The sequence below is a fragment of the Podarcis cretensis genome (assembly GCF_951804945.1).
Source record: "Podarcis cretensis genome assembly, chromosome: 5".
Taxonomy (NCBI): Eukaryota; Metazoa; Chordata; class Lepidosauria; order Squamata; family Lacertidae; genus Podarcis; species Podarcis cretensis.
In genome coordinates this window covers 34088596-34106356 of record NC_137174.1, presented here as the reverse complement: position 1 = coordinate 34106356, position 17761 = coordinate 34088596, and the positions used below count along the sequence as shown (strand labels likewise).

General features: G+C 40.3%; 1 protein-coding gene across 15 annotated transcripts in view; it reads right to left on the bottom strand.

Annotated features, from left to right (window-relative positions):
• Nucleotides 1-17761, bottom strand: part of PCDH15 (protocadherin related 15) — a 647566-nt gene that overhangs the window by 563173 nt on the left and 66632 nt on the right. The gene's annotated exons all lie outside the window — the stretch shown is intronic.

The following is a 17761-nucleotide window of genomic DNA, read 5'->3' as shown; positions in this document are numbered from 1 at the left end:
GGAAAAGTCTACAGGTGTGCATCCTGTGATCTCCAACCTCATTTTGTGCACTCACAGCAATGCTTACTGAAGCTACCTGATTTCCCAATCTTATCAGGGTTCATTTCTTTCTGTTCATTCATCCTTATTTTCTTTCTTGCTTTTGAAGGTGCTTCCCCTCCCTCTTTCTATGCAGTTTCAAAACAAGCAGAAGTGACAACTCTTTACTTGATAAAAATTATTTTTTCTAAAACAGCACTTTTATCCTGGGTATTTTTCTCCACAGCTGACACAGAACAAATTGGTAGGCTTCTCCTATGAGTATAAAAATGTAAAGTGACCCCTGACCATTAGGTCCAGTCATGGCCGACTTTGGGGTTGTGGCGCTCATCTCGCTTTATGGCCAAGGGAGCCGGCGTACAGCTTCCAGGTCATGTGGCCAGCATGACTAAGCTGCTTCTGGCGAACCAGAGCAGCGCACGGAAACGCCGTTTACCTTCCCGCCAGAGTGATACCTATTTATCTACTTGCACTTTGACGTGCTTTCGAACTGCTAGGTTGGCAGGAGCAGGGACCGAGCAATGAGAGCTCACTCCGTCGCCGGGATTCGAACCGCTGACCTTCTGATCGGCAAGTCCTAGGCTCTGTGGTTTAACCCACAGTGCCACCCGTGTCCCTATGAGTATACAGTACACTTAAAAGTCAGAAAGAAATTACTTCCTCTTGCTTTCCAGAATAGCACCTGTATTGGTCTATTGTACTAAGAATACATAAACAAACCTCTGCATACTATTGCCCACAATAATACTTATTAGACTAACTCCATCAAATCTAGACTACCTGAACTCATACAATCTTCACTGCACACTGAGATCTCAACCCTCTTGATGTGTCCACTCCAAGCTTTTCCAAAGGCCCAGATCTCTTACTAGTTTTGAATGCCGTTCCCTAGAGTAATTTTTTGTCCCTCTTGGTGGATGGAAGCTGGAATTCTATTATGCTACTGGCATTTCAATTTTGTTTTTAACTTCATGATTCTATTTTATTTTCATTTTTAATAATATTTATTTCCTTATCCTTTCAGGTTTTTTTATTGTTTGTAAGCCACTTTGTACAGTCTTTGTCTGGAAAAGCAGCATATAAATAAACCAAAAAAACCTAGTGCATTTTTTTTGAGCAGACTTGCTTAAACCTAGGTAGCCAGGTAAGAACTGAATCAGGATGGTCTTTGATTCTGTTTACTATAAGCTCAGATTCTCCAAGTGTCCCTATTTTCCAGCAACAGTTCTGGATTTACAGAAACCATTCCAGTTTCTGATTTGATCCCAGAATGTCCCACTTTTCTGTAGGACGTCCCTATTTTCATCAGAGAAATGTTGGAGGGTATGGAGTTATGCAATCCCCTGAGCCAAGGAGAGAAGTAACTATGCAACCGTTAGAAGACATCTCAAGGCAAGGTTTGTCTTAATGTGTAATGTTTTGTTGTGTCTTTATATATGCTGGAAGCCACCCAGAGTGGCTGGGGCAACCCAGTCAGATGGGTGGGGTATTATTAAGAATAGTGATAGTAGTAATAATAATAATAATAATAATAATAATAATAATGAAATAGGACATCCCTGTTTTCATTGGAGAAATGTTGAATGGCTTCACCCAATTCCAGCAAGTACCCTGTGCCTTTTTAGCCGTGACGGAACATAGCTCTCAACTGGGCCATGTGTCCTAGATGAACCAGGTCAACTTGCAAATATTGCATTTCCTACAAAAGCTCGTGTTACAATAAATGTTTAGAAGTTCATTGTAACAGGACTATTTGTTGTTCTCCTTGCAGTAGACTAAACACAAAGCTACTCTTCTGGAATCAATTAAGATGCAGTTTTTAGCTCCAATGCACATTGTTCTAATCTACAGTTTCTTGGGACATACCACAAAGTATGCTGGTGCACAGTACTTCCCATGAGCATTACTAGTGACTTTAAAAATCACACCCATTTCGCACATGGCAAGGCTAGCCAATTAATTTCTCCATCTAATTTATCCCAAATAAAATTTGTCAATGAATTTGCCTCCCACTCTTGGGTCACCCAAGACCAATAGTTCTACTTCTGTTACAATTAATTTACTATAGCTGTGAAGAGGTGTGAAAAATGCACAAAAATGGAAAGGACACTAATCCAAAAGCAAGCCAGTATTGTCTCAGGAAACAACCCTCAATTAAATTCCCACCTGGATTCTGCTCCAAAATTGAATCAGCTGCTATTCAGTTAATTACACCCATCAATCACACATTTTAAAAATGGTGCATAATTCTGTTTGGGAGGAGTGTCAAAATGCTGGGCAGGAGATGGGAGGGCTGAGAGTGTAATAGAGGAGGTAGAGGGAAGGGGACAAGGAAGAAGGTTAAGTAGAGGAAGATTATGAAGGAGGAAAGGCGAAAGGGCATGGAGAAAGACAAAGGTTTGGGGGTTGGAAATCAGGAGGGAGGGGATGTTTGGAACAAGGACTGGGCAGTGTGGAAGAGATGGAGAGAGCATAGAAAGAGAAAAGTGGGAAAGGCCCACCCATCTGATCTATGGCACGGGGCAACTTCTTTGGTTATTGCTAATGAAGGTGCCCAGCGAAAGCCATGCATAGTTCAGCAAGAGATTCCTCTATCAACCTATTGATATCTATTAACCCTTACGCAGGACCATGCAAACCGATCCCCCAAACTCACAACAATACACACACCTAACTAATGCAGGGACACAGAATGAGATACAGAGAAATATACACCCCAGAATTATACTGGCAAAGGAAATGTATGCTACTGACACATCCTTACTATGAAACAAGGCGACTGGCAAGTGGTGGCCTATTTGTTTCTTCTTTATAGGTGACACAAGCTAATGCATGCTGCAAATTGAAACATCAAATGCCCCACCCCTTGAAAACAAATTTCTGTTTCAAGGGGCATGAGTGGTATAGAAGAACAAATTGCTGCCCATCAAATAGACATTTCTCAGTACAACGTGCTGGGCTGGCAGGTGGCTCCAAGCTTCCTGGCTTCCCAGCCACTGCACAGCTGATAGGTGTCTTTAAGTACTTTTGCCTGGCTCTACTCAGCAGCTGACTATGACAGTGAATCACTTTCCACTCTCACAGGTTCAGCAGCAGGATAGACAGCAGTTGATGGGTGGCAGCAGCAGGAGGCATCCATCAGACATCCAGCAAAGTGCAGAAAAGATTTGGGGCATTGTCCCCTCTGGCTTATGCTCCGGTGCTGCACTTTATGCTGAATAATGAAGCAAGATTAGTTTCACAGTGCAGAGGGCTATTCCTGCAGTATTGTTGTTTTATATAGACCAGAAAATACCCTACAATTACTGGATTTTTACACAGGTTTTTCTCAGCTAGTTTAGCTAGAATGAGCCTTGAAGCACACAAGACGGGGACTGAAATTGTTATACACAAAAGATCTAAAATTAGATTCTAGCCCATCATAAAATGTCTCAAACTATTATGCCAGTACTTGATCAAACTCTTGCAGAAAGAGACCTTAAACTTTAGTTTTGAAAAGTACTGTACTTCTGAATTTTATGCTTCAGCTAAAAAAGAGCGTATCCATGCAGAATTTTATAGTGCAATGACCAACAGAGTCAAGGATTCAAGACTACTTTCAAATTCATATTAAAAATTTTGGCAGACCAGAAAAGTAGACTGAAAGGTCTGCAATACTACAGTTCTGCAGATGTATAAAAACTATCTCACTGATCCTCAGTTACATACTAGAAACTGATCAACATCCTTAACTGTGTACTAGGCATGATTCAATATAGTTGATGGTCAGATTACTAGTGAAATATCCCTTTAAAATAATTTGAAACCCACTGATACATTAGTTCTTGTGCTGTTCCAATTTGTGAAGCAAGAGATTTCCCAAATACATTTCAGTTACTGCTTTGATTGAGAAAATGTATTTAAAAGTACACTTCAATAAGTTAAATCTCTAGTTGTTGAACAAGTTTTAAAAATGGTAGCTATTAAAATGATGCAAAAAGTACCTTCAAAGATTATTGGCCAGGATCAAAACAGCCCAGTGTACAAGTAGAAGACACTTTATGGACAACACACCCTCCCAGCTGCATTACACACCATTCTAAAGAGTACTCTTACCTTCAGAAGTGGGTCTGGGGTTTCTTTGTGGGGAGGGTAATGGAGACTGCAGCAGTAAGTCAGCAGGAAAAGCCACCATGCTTTTCAAATGCACAGTCATTTGAATCCCAACCAAGCACATTGCCATAGGGAATCTAAACAGTGCACTAACTCCCAAAATAGCACAATATGGCTCAGATGTGGAACAAAATCACAAACATTTCCAATTAAATTTGGGATAGTATTTATTCAGCACACACCACAACTTATCCTCCGTGGAAATCAAGTAGCTCCTCAAGGACACCATCCATTGCTGAGTTTTTAGATGGAAATAACACATCGGAGTAATGCGCTGCAGCTGTGAAACAGAACGATGAAATCAAGTCCACAGGCACAATGAAACTAAGTTAATGATTACAACAATTTAAAAAGTGACCATGGATGCAATTTCACTGCCTGAATCAAATATTTAGATGAGATATGCTCAGTTCACTAACTATCAAAGCTCAGTCTGAGAATGTTCTGTAAACGATGGCATCTTGCATTCGGAGTGTTTTGATTAGGTACTTAGTACTCAAAGATCATTTTCTAGAGAGGTTGGGGGACAGAATACAGATATAGTTAGATTTTTGGCTTTTACACAGTTTCTTAATTTGCTCTTTTAATTGTTAAGGTGCTTGGTGACTAAGCATTCTTGGTGAAGATTCAAAGAAGAAAGTGATGTACCAAGAGATGCCAAGGCTAATCCCACCCCCACCACCCGCCATATCTGTTTTTGCACTTCACAGCACTATGGGGTATAGAATCCCACCCCCACCACCCCAATCTTTTCACATGAACACAAAAAAACTGGAGCAAGTGCATTATAGGGAAAATATGTATTTCACCTTACAGCTTGTAGACATTAAAATGATGTACTGATATTTTATGCAAACGCTTTGTAAAGGAATCCAACAGACTTTGCAGCATTAGGTTGATTTTCAAAGCATAGTACTCTTACTAAAAGGTGAAGCAAACTGATATTTTATCAGAGTTTTGCAATACAGCACTTAGCTGAAGCAACTAAGGCCAAGCTACACATCATGTTAAATTTGTAGTTTGGTTCTTCACATTTATTTATTTTTAAAAAAGCATTGTGGACTTGGGGGGTGGGGGCAGAAATGGGACTGTGTGTGTGTGAAAGAGGTAAACTCCCCACCCCACTATGGTACAGATATCCCTCTGTAAACCCAAGTGGATGCTTTGCAGAATGGATTTCAATGGGACCACAGCTTAGAGATAAAAAGCTAAAATCTCCCCCTATCCCAGCCACCGCCAAATGTCATTGTCTCTATCCTGATTGGGATTGCTATCTAATATTTCTTATAATAAATAAGATACCTGGTAGGGTATGGGTAGGTTAGGTTAGGTTAGGGTAGGGTAGGGTAGGGTAGGGTAGGGTAGGGTAGGACAGGACCTAAGTGCAATCCTTTCTTTTTGTTTTATTCCGGACTGAGAACTAGCTTGACAGATCTTCCATACCCAGTGCAGCAAAGGATGTACCATTCATGTGAAAATTACTAAATGGGAATAATGTGCCATAATTTTATCTCTCTGCTTTATATGTATAAAGATTTAAAAAAAAAAAATTGCAGAATACTATAAACTTCAAAAACAGGTTAAAACATAAATCTGAGGCCTGCTATCTGGGCTGCATTCTTTACAGTTGTTCACTTTAATAGCCACAGCTTAAGAACTGTAATTATTTCTCCCTATATTAGCCTTTACATATAAATTCCATTGAGATTAACTTGCAGCATTAAAAGCATAATTGGGTAAGGTCACAGATGTCATAGTAGTCTCCAGGTCTGGTTTACTGATGAGCTTCCACCTCATAAGATGTTCATTAGAGTACATTTAAGCAGCAGCAACAGCTTCATCTTAGTACATCTTCACTGATCTTTTTGGCCAACACATCATGGCTTGTTGAAAAAAGGCTGTTCATCATTAAAGCCATTAGAGCTAGTTATATCTGAGAGCTATTATATGCTGCATACAATGTTCTGAATGGTAACTCTCAACTTTTCTGAAGTGTCTGTATAGTTCAACATCCAATTTCTCTGTGAATAGTTGCTCTGCAACCCCATAATAGACTTGTCGCCGTGTGGGCCTTAGCTGGAGCCAGGCCAGACCTAAAGTTACATTTACCACTGAACCTCACAGATGGCAGCTCCTTCATCCCATCTGCCTGCAAATGACTTCAGCATTTGCTGAGTCTGTTATGTACACGCAACTCCCCATTTGCACGTGTTTGAGTGCCATGCAACGACTGATGCAAACCCTGTTTTCGGCTATGGAAGGGGGTAGGGAGGGCTGATGCGCATGGTGCCTCAGAACAAAATCCCTACATAAATGAGGAACTCCAGTTGTCTGTACCTGTAAAGCTACATAGCCATTCTAGAGATTTATCATAGAATTGGTTAGCAGAGAGGTTGTCACCAAGGTGACTCTTTTAACTTCTTTATCTATTACTAGGGCTGGAACATGAAATGATCCATACAGGTAAGAATCTAGGACTTGTAAAGCATTTTGTATCGAATTAAACTGAGTATTGCCTTCCTGTCGTTATTATACCTGAAAGAATAAACTATGCCCATTTCTGTGTTTGCCTTATGTGATAAACTAAGGTAAATTTTGGAATCGCCATAAGATAAAGTACAGTGGTACCTCAGGTTAAGTACTTAATTCGTTCCAGAAGTCCATACTTAACCTGAAACTGTTCTTAACCTGAAGCACCACTTTAGCTAATGGGACCTCCTGCTGCTACCACGCCGCCACTGCACGATTTCTGTTCTCATCCTGAAGCAAAATTCTTAACCTGAGGTAATATTTCTGGGTTAGCGGAGTCTGTAACCTGAAGCATATGTTACCCGAGGTACCACTGTATATTAGGGTTGCCATATGTCCGAAATTTCCCGGACATAGACAGGATTAGGCTGTTGGAAACAGTGTCTGGGTGGAAATTGCTGTAATGTCCGGGGAAATGGCAACTTATGTCGAAAGTGTAGATTTTGGCAAATTTCCTTGAACCACAAAGTTGCTGAACAACAACTTTGAGCAAAAGAAAAAAATTTATGGCAACCCTATAAAATATGTATATTAATATTGTGAGTCTTTGGTATTCCTTCCAGATACCTGCACTCTGGACTTGAGCTTTAGCTGGCATAAGCAGAGAGCTGCAGCTCAGTGACAGAGCGCATGCTTTGGATGCTTAAGACCTCAGATTCAATCATAGCTTCTCTAGGCAGGACTGGAAGTCTAAAACTTTAGAGAACCACTACCAGAAATGGTATGGTTTTCCCAGTAGTGATGTATGGAAGTGAGAGCTGGACCATAAAGAAGGCTGATTGCTGAAGAATTGATGCTTTTGAATTATGGTGCTGGAGGAGACTCTTGAGACTCCCATGGACTGCAAGAAGATGAAACCTATCCATTCTTAAGGAAATCAGCCCTGAGTGCTCACTGGAAGGACAGATTGTGAAGCTGAGGCTCCAATACTTTGGCCACCTCATGAGAAGAGAAGACTCCCTGGAAAAGACCCTGCTGTTGGGAAAGATTGAGGGCACAAGAAGAAGGGAAGGATGGAGGGCACAAGGAGAAGGGAAAGATGGAGGGCACAAGGAGAAGGGGACGACAGAGGACGCGTGTTCTCAAAGCTACAAACATGAGTCTGACCAAACTGTGGGAGGCAGTGGAAGACAGGAGTGCTTGGTGTGCTCTGGTCCATGGGGTCACGAAGAGTCGGACACAACTAAACGACTAAACAACAACAAGCAGAAATGATAGCGAATACTTAGCTAAATGGTCAATGGTCTAATTGGGATAAGTCAGCTACCAATGCACCTACATAGAATGCAAGAAACAAAAACAAAATGCATACACTGTTTTAAAACCAGGAGGGTTGGATGATAGGGCTTTGGAAATAATGGCTATTAATCCAGCTGAAGCAGGACAGGTTTAGGAGAAATAAAATATGATGTCTCACCCACCCAACCCCAGTAGATATGGAGGATTTCCAGGCAGGTGAAATCTTTAGAGGTTATCTACTCTTCCTCAATTCTGGACTTTCACTATAATAATTTTTGGACAAATTATGGGTCTTGAAGACTTGTTTACTGTTTTTCCTTACAAACAGAACTGCAAACTGTTCTTTTGTGAAATCTGTCGCTAGGCAACTTACATTTCAAGCTCCTTTAGAGATGTTATTACAATTGAAGGAGCTCTTGCGGGTGGAGCTTTGAGGCAGGAAATGCATCATGTTTGAAGCTTGTGTACAGTATTTTGAAATTATTATTCAAAACATATTTTATTTTCACAAGCTCCCACAAGCTTTAGGAGACCTACTTGCAGCATTGGGGTGTGTGTGTGGAGAGAAGTGTGGATCAACATTATCAGTAGGTTATTCATCTATTAACAAACCCTGTAGAAGTGACATTCCTGCTGCAGGGCGATTATCACCAATTCTCCACAGGCTGCATCTCCTGTGCTTTCCAGGTAGCAAGTAGTCAAGAGGGAAATTGGTGCTAGACTACCCTGTGTACAAGTAAAAGTGCTTCTGATCATTCAAGTAGATATTCAGATCCAAGCCTATGGATCTTACTTTCTTTACAATAAATTATCCCAATATAATTGATGACTATAGGTTTTTCATTATCACCTCATGGTCTATAACACTAATGTTAAGAAGAACATTGCAAAAAGAAAACACCACATCAGAAACAGATCATATTGCAAGTTTATCATAAGAATCACAAACATGAACAAATATGACTAATACAATATAAGCTGGGAATTGGGTATTTTAGCCTGACAAAGAGAAGACTGAAAGGTGGTATGATAGCTATCTTCAAATATCTGAAGGACTCGCACACAGAAGGCAGAGCAAGCTTGCTTTCTGATGCGCCAAAGGTTGCCTTTCCTCCTCCCAGGAGGGGAGGGGTTGTGATCGGGAGATGATTCCCGCGTCATGCAGGGGGCGCTCCGCCCCCTGCTTTAACTCCAGGGCTAGCGCCACGCCCCTCCCCAGTTGGGCACCCAATAGGGAAGCTCGACGGGGGTGTGGCTTGCTGCTCAAATGCAGCCACGCCAGCGATCCCCACCATTGCACACACATTTTCTTCGAGTCACCCACCCTCCACTCCCTTTAGATTAGCTGTTCCTGAGACTTTGCTATGGACCTCTGGTTGGTCACCCTGTTTAACCAGGGGGCCTTGTAGGAGTTTTTTTCCAATTGGCTAAATTGGCCCGGCCTCTTGGTTTTTTTCGCCTACCTCGTAGCAACCGTCACAACTTTCGTGGTATTTGGCGGTTAGGCATTGGAATGTGTTGTTGGTGTTTCGGGTGGCAAGATGTGGCCATCGCCTTCCCTGACAATTTTGGGTATTCCACTAAAGGAATCCAGCGGTCGTGGATCCTGTCCAATGCCCGTGTGGCGGGGGGCCATGGCACGACCCTCGGTGACATCAGGCAGAGAGACTATAGTTGGATTAGCATCAACAGGCTTCCCCTACTGGTGGTTAACCCCTCCTCAGACTCGCCCCTCTACGAGTGGGTGGAGTCTAATGTTCCGTGGTCCAATGCCTAAGCCAATACCTTCTCACATGCTGTAATCGATAAAGTTGTGGCCTTTACCTTACCCATTAACCTTACATTCTGTGTCCACGTGTCTTTATTCCCCAAGCGGGGATCGGGTCCTCGAATCACAAGCTTGCTTTCTGATGCGCCAAAGGATGGGACACAAACCAAATGGATTCAAATTACAAGAAAGCCCTCCCTGCAAAATAACAACAGAACTTCCACTTGAATATACAGAGAACATGCTGCAGCAATTAATGCATTAGTTAGGATCCAATGAACTGCACAACTTCAATTTCCTATAGGCAGCAGCAGCCATGGCATATGTCAAAACGCTCTTTGGCAAGTTTCAAAAATGGGTTGTGATCTGGAATTGTGCCACCTCTTCAAATAAACAAAAATAAAATAATAGCTTTGCTGGGCCTTAAATAGTGCTTCAGATCTTGGCCATTGGATCTACAAACATACTACAGTAATTAATGCTTTGTAACAAATAATACAATAATTCAGCACTTAAAGTTATCATCAGATTGTTTAACTTTCCAGCTTTCCTTCACCTTTCACCTACAGTTTCAGAGAGGAATTAAAAGCTGTATGTCACCTGTGCCCTAATCACTGTGGATCCTTTTTAAAAGAAAAATAAAAAAGTAAGATTTGCAACAGATTTGATTAATTTAGTTTGTTATCACATTGTGCAAGATGCATAACAACCCAATGCAATGGTTTGACTTCAAACAGTGGCTTGCATAGTCATGCATACCATCACCACTACATATGTACATCTCCACTAGCATGCCTTGTAGAACACTTGACAGGCTATAAAGGCTATCATAAGACAGGACAGGCACTACTTCATCCTGATGAGAAAATCTGGAAAGTCACTTCAGAAGATACAATCATCAGAATGGATATAAAATTTTGATTACCTAAGAACAGGATAGTGAAACCAAATCAGTTGAAGAGAGCATGCAAAGGAACCTACTAAGCAGAGCATGGAAAATGAAAACTTCACATTGCCTATGTCAAAGCTTCTATCAGGGAAATTTACTGGGGCGTGGATGTGTCAAGTAGCACTTCTGCCATTAGCAGGGGTGAGCTTGCTCTAACCCTCCATGACCTGAATGAGACTCTGATAGGAATTTCCCACAGGGAAGGGGCAAGGTCACCTGAGGCAAGGTAACCTATTGCAGGGGGGTTGGCCAGTTTAGAGTCCCTGCCAAGAAGAGTAGACAATACAGTGGTACCTCGGGTTAAGTACTTAATTCTTTCCGGAGGTCCGTTCTTAACCTGAAACTGTTCTTAAGCTGAAGCACCACGCACCGTCAGAACACGATTTCTGTTCTTATCCTGAAGCAAAGTTCTTAACCTGAAGCACTCTGGGTTAACGTAGTCTGTAACCTGAAGCATATATAACCTGAAGCGTATGTAACCCGAGGTACCACTGTACTGTTCTAAATGGTGAATGGTCCGACTTTCTGTATATTTAATAAGTGTTTAATATATGCCATGAGTTTGTCCCCTCCACATATAACGCAGTAATGGACTGTACTCTCTGAACAAACAAACAAAAAGTGCATGGTTTTGTGTGTTTTGCGGGGAGGGGAAACCTGCACCCTTCACCTGAAACATAACTGCATTCTATAGCAGTTTGTTTCTACCACAGCTCATTTTCAGTACTGGAGCTAGAGTGGGGGGAGGGTAGCTGCTTAAGGCAACCGAGCAAGGAAAGGTTGGTCAATACGCTCCATTCTGTGTAAGAGTAAGCCTTTGTACATATGACTGATGCAAACAAACGCTTAACATATATGACTGCCCCACATGCTCTAGTTTTCCCATTCCCTTATAGTTTCCCATTCAAACAGCTGGCCAATATGTTGTGGTGTTTGCTTCCCCATACTGTACCATTGGCCAGATTTTAATTCTTTATTGAAAGGCTTTAAAAAGCTGCCTTCCAGGGGACACATTATCCTCAGCACTCCAAAAGCCGATGTGAACGCTTTTCATTAACTAGGGTTTTCAGTAACTACAAATCACAAATTTAACCCACTGAGTGAATATTGCTTCATAGGAGAAAGAAAGAGTGGGTGAGAATAATCTCGGGGATTTAATGTGCTACATAGCAATGTAGGTATCTGAAATGTATGAGTTTGAACCCTGGCAATACCTTGGGGAAGACAGGCATGTGTATGTGTACACACTAAACACACACACATCATTTTGCTTCTCAGCATATCTCACATTTGAGCTTAAGCTACAACCCCCTTCCTTTAAAGGTTTAATTTTCTACTTTTTGGTTTTCTCTTCCTGTAAATAATGAATGCTTTCTGTCTGGTTCTAGACAGAAGTAATGCATGGATAGGCAAATAATAGCTGGTAAATAATATGCTTTTCAAGTCTTTATAAAACATCTCATTCTGGCTCTGTGGACATGTCTACAGAAGAAGGAAATCAAAGACCTCAAACCGAAAGTTACTAAACACAAGCACACACACATATGTAAGAATATATAACAGACACCAAATAGCTTCCAGCCAACTCTAGTTGTATCTCTCTCTGTGTGTGTGTTTGAGCTGTCAGAGTTATATGTGGCCCACAGAGGATAACACCATAAACTTAAGAGTCCAATGTCAATACTAAGGCGAAAATCAATGCAAAGGAATTGTAAATGAATTCCCACAACTGAGTGATGTGTGTACTAAACTAAGGGCTTTTTTTGGAGAGGGGGGACAACGCTATGGTTATGGCGTACGGATATATCTTGCAGCCCTCTTGATGACAGATAATAAAATAAGCTGTGTATTTCATTATTCCCTGACATTGCTGGGACTACTTTGCTCCTTTGAAGTATATCTTACCTTCCTTGGTAATAGGCTTGTGCAATACAAAGAGCGGGAAAACATTGAGACACATAGTATACAGGATGATGCATGCAACAGAGCTAATGGCACTTCCTTGTATAAGAAGTATAACTGACATAACAGAAAAGTAGGTATGTTGATGGATAATGGTGGATAACAACAACGCCAAGGAAAAAACAAAATAGAGAACTAATTTAAGATTACTTTGCTGTTTGAATTACAACATGATTCTCTCAGTAATGGGTGTATGCAAGACTATAAGCGGGGGGGGGGGGGACAGGTAAGAGATCCTCTCCAGTATGATCCACATGACAGCACTAATAGTATCTTCTTGTATAAGAGATATAAGTAACAGAAGAGGCAGAACATAACTTGAAGGTAAGCAACAGCTCGTCCTGTGTAGTTCTCTCTATATCACCTTTTGTTTGTGGTTTCAAAACAGCTTAATCACCGCTTACCTGCATGGGTGTCTTGCAATAGCAACTGAGCACAATTAATTACTGATCAGAGTGTTTTAATGTTCATTGTTGGTTTACAGTCTAGTATGTATTATATATTATCCATATAGTGTTCAAAGCCACCTTGGGAAGTTTTATCCTAAAAGGTGGATTATGAATGCATTTAACAAAAAAATTAAATTAAAAGTTATTCATTTGCTTATTTCTCAGTCAGTCCCACATGCTGATACCTGTTAAATCTCTTCAGACAAAAATGTTAAAAGTAACGGAGGCACAATGCAGGCATATTGTGTATAAAGTAACACCTATGGGTTCCATAGAAGTAGAAGCGTGAGTCTCGCACTGAGACTTTTTAAAAAACAGCCCCTTCCCCCAAACATCAGAATGTGGGCTGTGTAATCAAGCTAATGCTTGACTCATAACCTCATGTGACACCTATGTGAAAGAATGCATGCCATATTGACTCCCACCCCCCAATCCTCCATTGTAATATTCCTGATTGAAAAGGAACCCTGGTTTTAATTCAGCAGTGTTTGGCGAGTTCCGACTGAAAACCCCCCTTGCTCCTGATGCTTTTACATTCCCCCATCTTTCCTTCTTTGATTACTGTGTTTCCTGTGAAGGAGGAAACCTACTTACAATCCGCATTACAGTGATTGTCACAAGAAAGAAAAAGTTATCACAACCGGCATACTGAACACCATCCTTATTTCTCAATGCTAGGAGAACCACATAATGTTTTCAATGCAATAAAACAAATTAATGCAGGAGCATTACCGTAACAATTAAAAATTACATTTGATGATTTATGCAATAGAGATTAATTTAGAGTGTTCTAAATTCACAAATTTATATGCAACGTGGCAATTAAATTCATTATTAAAATAACCACATAAAGATTTAAAATATTCCCTTTTGATTACGATAAATTTACTTGGACGAGATGAGATTGCCATCAGATTGACTCATTCATATGCTTACAATAAAAAGATATATTAAAAACGAGTGGGTGGGAGAGAAAAAATCCACAGAAGCCAAAATGTCGTCGCTCATGTGATATAAAACTCTTGTTCTTGCAGCACAAAGACAGCGAGCCAATGAGGTCTGAACTTTCTGTGATATGAGCAAAGTCTGTCAGCTGTGGTCTGGAGAACAAGTGATAATGTTGAGCTGTCTAAAAGAGAAGACCAGTTCTGAAGTTTCTGAAAGATGGATATTCTCTACTGGGCTGCACAATGTCATTTTGTCTAATTATGCCTGACATCTTGTTCCACATACAGTAAACTTCCATAGAAGAAAGGTATAACAGCTTACTTCTCAGCAGAGAGAGGAAATAACAGAAGGCAAGGAAGTATTATTCAATTTCCAGATACACTAATTTCACCAATAAATAATATAAAATGATCATTGTGAGAAGACATAGTTATTCCTTTTCTTATGAGAATAGGATTTAAAATTAGAAAACAATTCAAACCCTGTTTCCTATCCAAATATATATGCCCTATTTAGGACCAATTAAAAAAAGAGACAAATTGTGACACTCTTCCAAGTTGCCCAGATCCTTTCATCAGGCAGGTGTTGGGGAACAAATAAATAAATAATTCCCCAAATTCTTCTTGGATCTAATATTGTTTTGTAAGATTACTCTAGTTCTTTCTGGTGCTACTAGCAACATGTTGAATGGCAGGATATGAATCTCTAAACAAAAACAAAAATAACTACTTTTATTTCATAACTACGGTACTAGTTTGTGAGTGTTAATATGCCCATAGAAAATACAAGATATATATATATTCCTATCCAATGAAGAATGACCTTAATAAGTCACATGATCTTATGAGACATCTGAAATATTCAGATAATCAAGGCAATTTAAGAAGAGAAATCTGTATGATTCAACTTTATTATATTTATCCTGTTTGCATGTACACCACAGTTGTCACTTCTTATATTTGTCACAACTTAAAAATAAGATTTGTCCAATGACAGTCTGCAAGGGAAAGCCTACATAATATTGAATGGTCAGCCAAGATAGTCCTGCCACTTATGTAAATGGCAAGTAATTCCTTTTAATCAACTATCAAAAGAGCTCTATCCAATAATACTAAAAGCAAATCTATGTTGTAACAGGTTGAAAGCAGAAAAATCCCAACAACTTATGGTTCTGTGCACTCCTGCATACCAGGGACCAATTTGTGTTGAGGCGCTACAACATGGAGGGAGACCCGATCTTTCCTTGAATCTTGCAATACCTCACCTGCTTTCATGAGGCCTTGCAAGATCAGACAGAGGGAGAGGGGTGAAGCAAAAGCCATTTGAAAGCCTTTGCCATACGCCAAAATCAGACTTTCCCTCATCCAGCTTCCTCACCCCATCCTCCCTCAGCTTTAGGAGGCTTCTGGTTTTTAGGGCCAGAAATAAATTTTACTCTCAATGACTTATTGGTTGTGGTTGTGAGGGTTTTTGCCTTTCTCTCAGTGAAAAGCGGTCGAACTCCCATGGGCATTCCTCATCAAACATTCTAGGACGGGTTTTGTTTGAACAGGACACTGGAAGTTCAAAGTGGAAAACAGATCCATGCCACAGTGCCAAGCCAGCCCTGCCTACCTTGCTGTTTTAACCCACACACGTCTTTTGGTCTTATGCCTCCCTGACCTTTGTATCTAGAGCAGCTTAGTGTGCCTGTCCTACCAATACCCAAAGGAATTGCCATTTACGTAAGAATGGCAATCCTGTAATTAATTGTTCATGTCTATCTGCTTTGAAGATGTCATGTAGGACCATGAATGCAGTTACCTACCTAGACTCCAAATGAAACCAACATTCATTTGAAAACGCTAAAGTAAAAGTAGTATCTAGAGATGAGAAACGTCCCTTTGGACTCACTTCAGAAAGGTGACTCATTCCCTATTATTATTATTGTTCATCCTTACCTTGAAAACATGCCACAAACCCATCAATTCACAACACCAAGGGCAGTGATAAGCTTCTTGTCCACATACCAGTGATTAGAACTAACTGGGCTTCATGATTTCAGCTCTATTGTTCACAGATCCGTGGGCTAATATAGCAGAGGCATGCCTGAGTTGAATACTACCATAAGCATACTTAAGTTTTCTCAACAGTCTGTAGCTGAATAATACTAATCAAATTCATGACCAAACTACTCATTGTAAACCGCTTCATAATTTTATATTTAAATACCAAGGGCAAGGGGAGCAGTGAAAGAGTGCTACCATATCATTGTCATTAAAGTCAACATTCAGTTTGCTATGATTTTATTAAAGCCTACAGCACATTTAAAAAATGTTTTGCCCATTCTCTAATCTCCTCATGCTTCTTTTCTATGACAGAGAGAAGACGCAATTGCAAAGACTAACTAGAATAAGAAATATATTCAAAAATTGGCTTTCTTAAAATTAATTTTATCAATTTATTCTGTGACAAGAAATTGCCAATCTGAATTCTTTTTATGGTCTCCATTACATATTAGCTCTTGCCAAAGAAGGTGAAAAGCAGACAGGTCAGAATGTACATGAGGTCAGAACGAAAAGGAAAATTCATGTCAATATGGCAATCTGCTGTGTTAAAAATAATTGCACTAAGTTTTATGGTAGCATTAAAAGTTCAATACTAGGTACTACTGAGAAAACCAAGGGGACAATTACTTAATTTAATTCTTTTACCAAATTAAAATTCATACATCTACATCAAACTGTCTCAGATTCTGGAAAGCTTCTATGACCATCAACTATAGTTCATATTTAATCCACAGGAAGCTAGGATTCAGCTATATTTAAGTGTGTTTTAAGTTCAATATAGAATGTGACACTAGATGGAGATGGTGAACCTTATGGAAAATTCAACGCATTTTTAAAAACACTTTTTTAAAAAAGCACTTTCAGAACAGTGTTTATATGTGTGTAGATTCCACCCGAGTTTGCTCACTGCAATTAAACACATTAATACACATATAGTGTTTTGAAGAGCAAGAAAATGTTGTGTGGATGAGAAGTGAGGAAGAAAGGTAATAATTCCTTTTCGCAGAGATCCTGTGCTGGACCACTCATTTCTCTCCAATCTGTGCTTTCGATATGCTCCACTCTTTTTACTATCATTCTTAAAGCTAGAAGCTAGTAAACAATGTTCATACCTCAGTTATTTATTCTTCAGATTCTGCATATTTCTCCTGCTTTCCTGGAAGTGCCCTGTCTTATATTTGATTGCAATTGAGCAAATTTCTAGGTACTGCGGAATAAAGCTGTTTGTAGCTGAATGAAGCTGGGAACAAAACTACTTTCAGTTGCCTTGCACCAGGGCACATATTATCACAGCAATACACCTCAAAGCTCATTATTTCCATGTTATCATTGAACAAGGACTGGAAACATATTTGAGATGGATGTTCCTCATCATTAGGTGCCTGTCTGAGGTGGGGAACTTCAGGACTCCCTATCTAACTCTTCGGACTGCCTCCAGATGACAAACCTCTGACAGGCCCTGCTCCACCCCCTCCCAGACTGCTTTTGCATTTCGGTGTGCTCATGGAGCTGTGACCAAGCCTCTTGCATACCAGTCTGACTTCTGCATGGCTGGAATGTAGCCTTTCATACAATGGTAAGAGTCACATGACTTCTCTGCCTAATTTTGCACCCACCACCACCACTGACATGTAACCCCAGATTACCCAGAAGGGAATTCTTCCCTCAGACTGAGGAA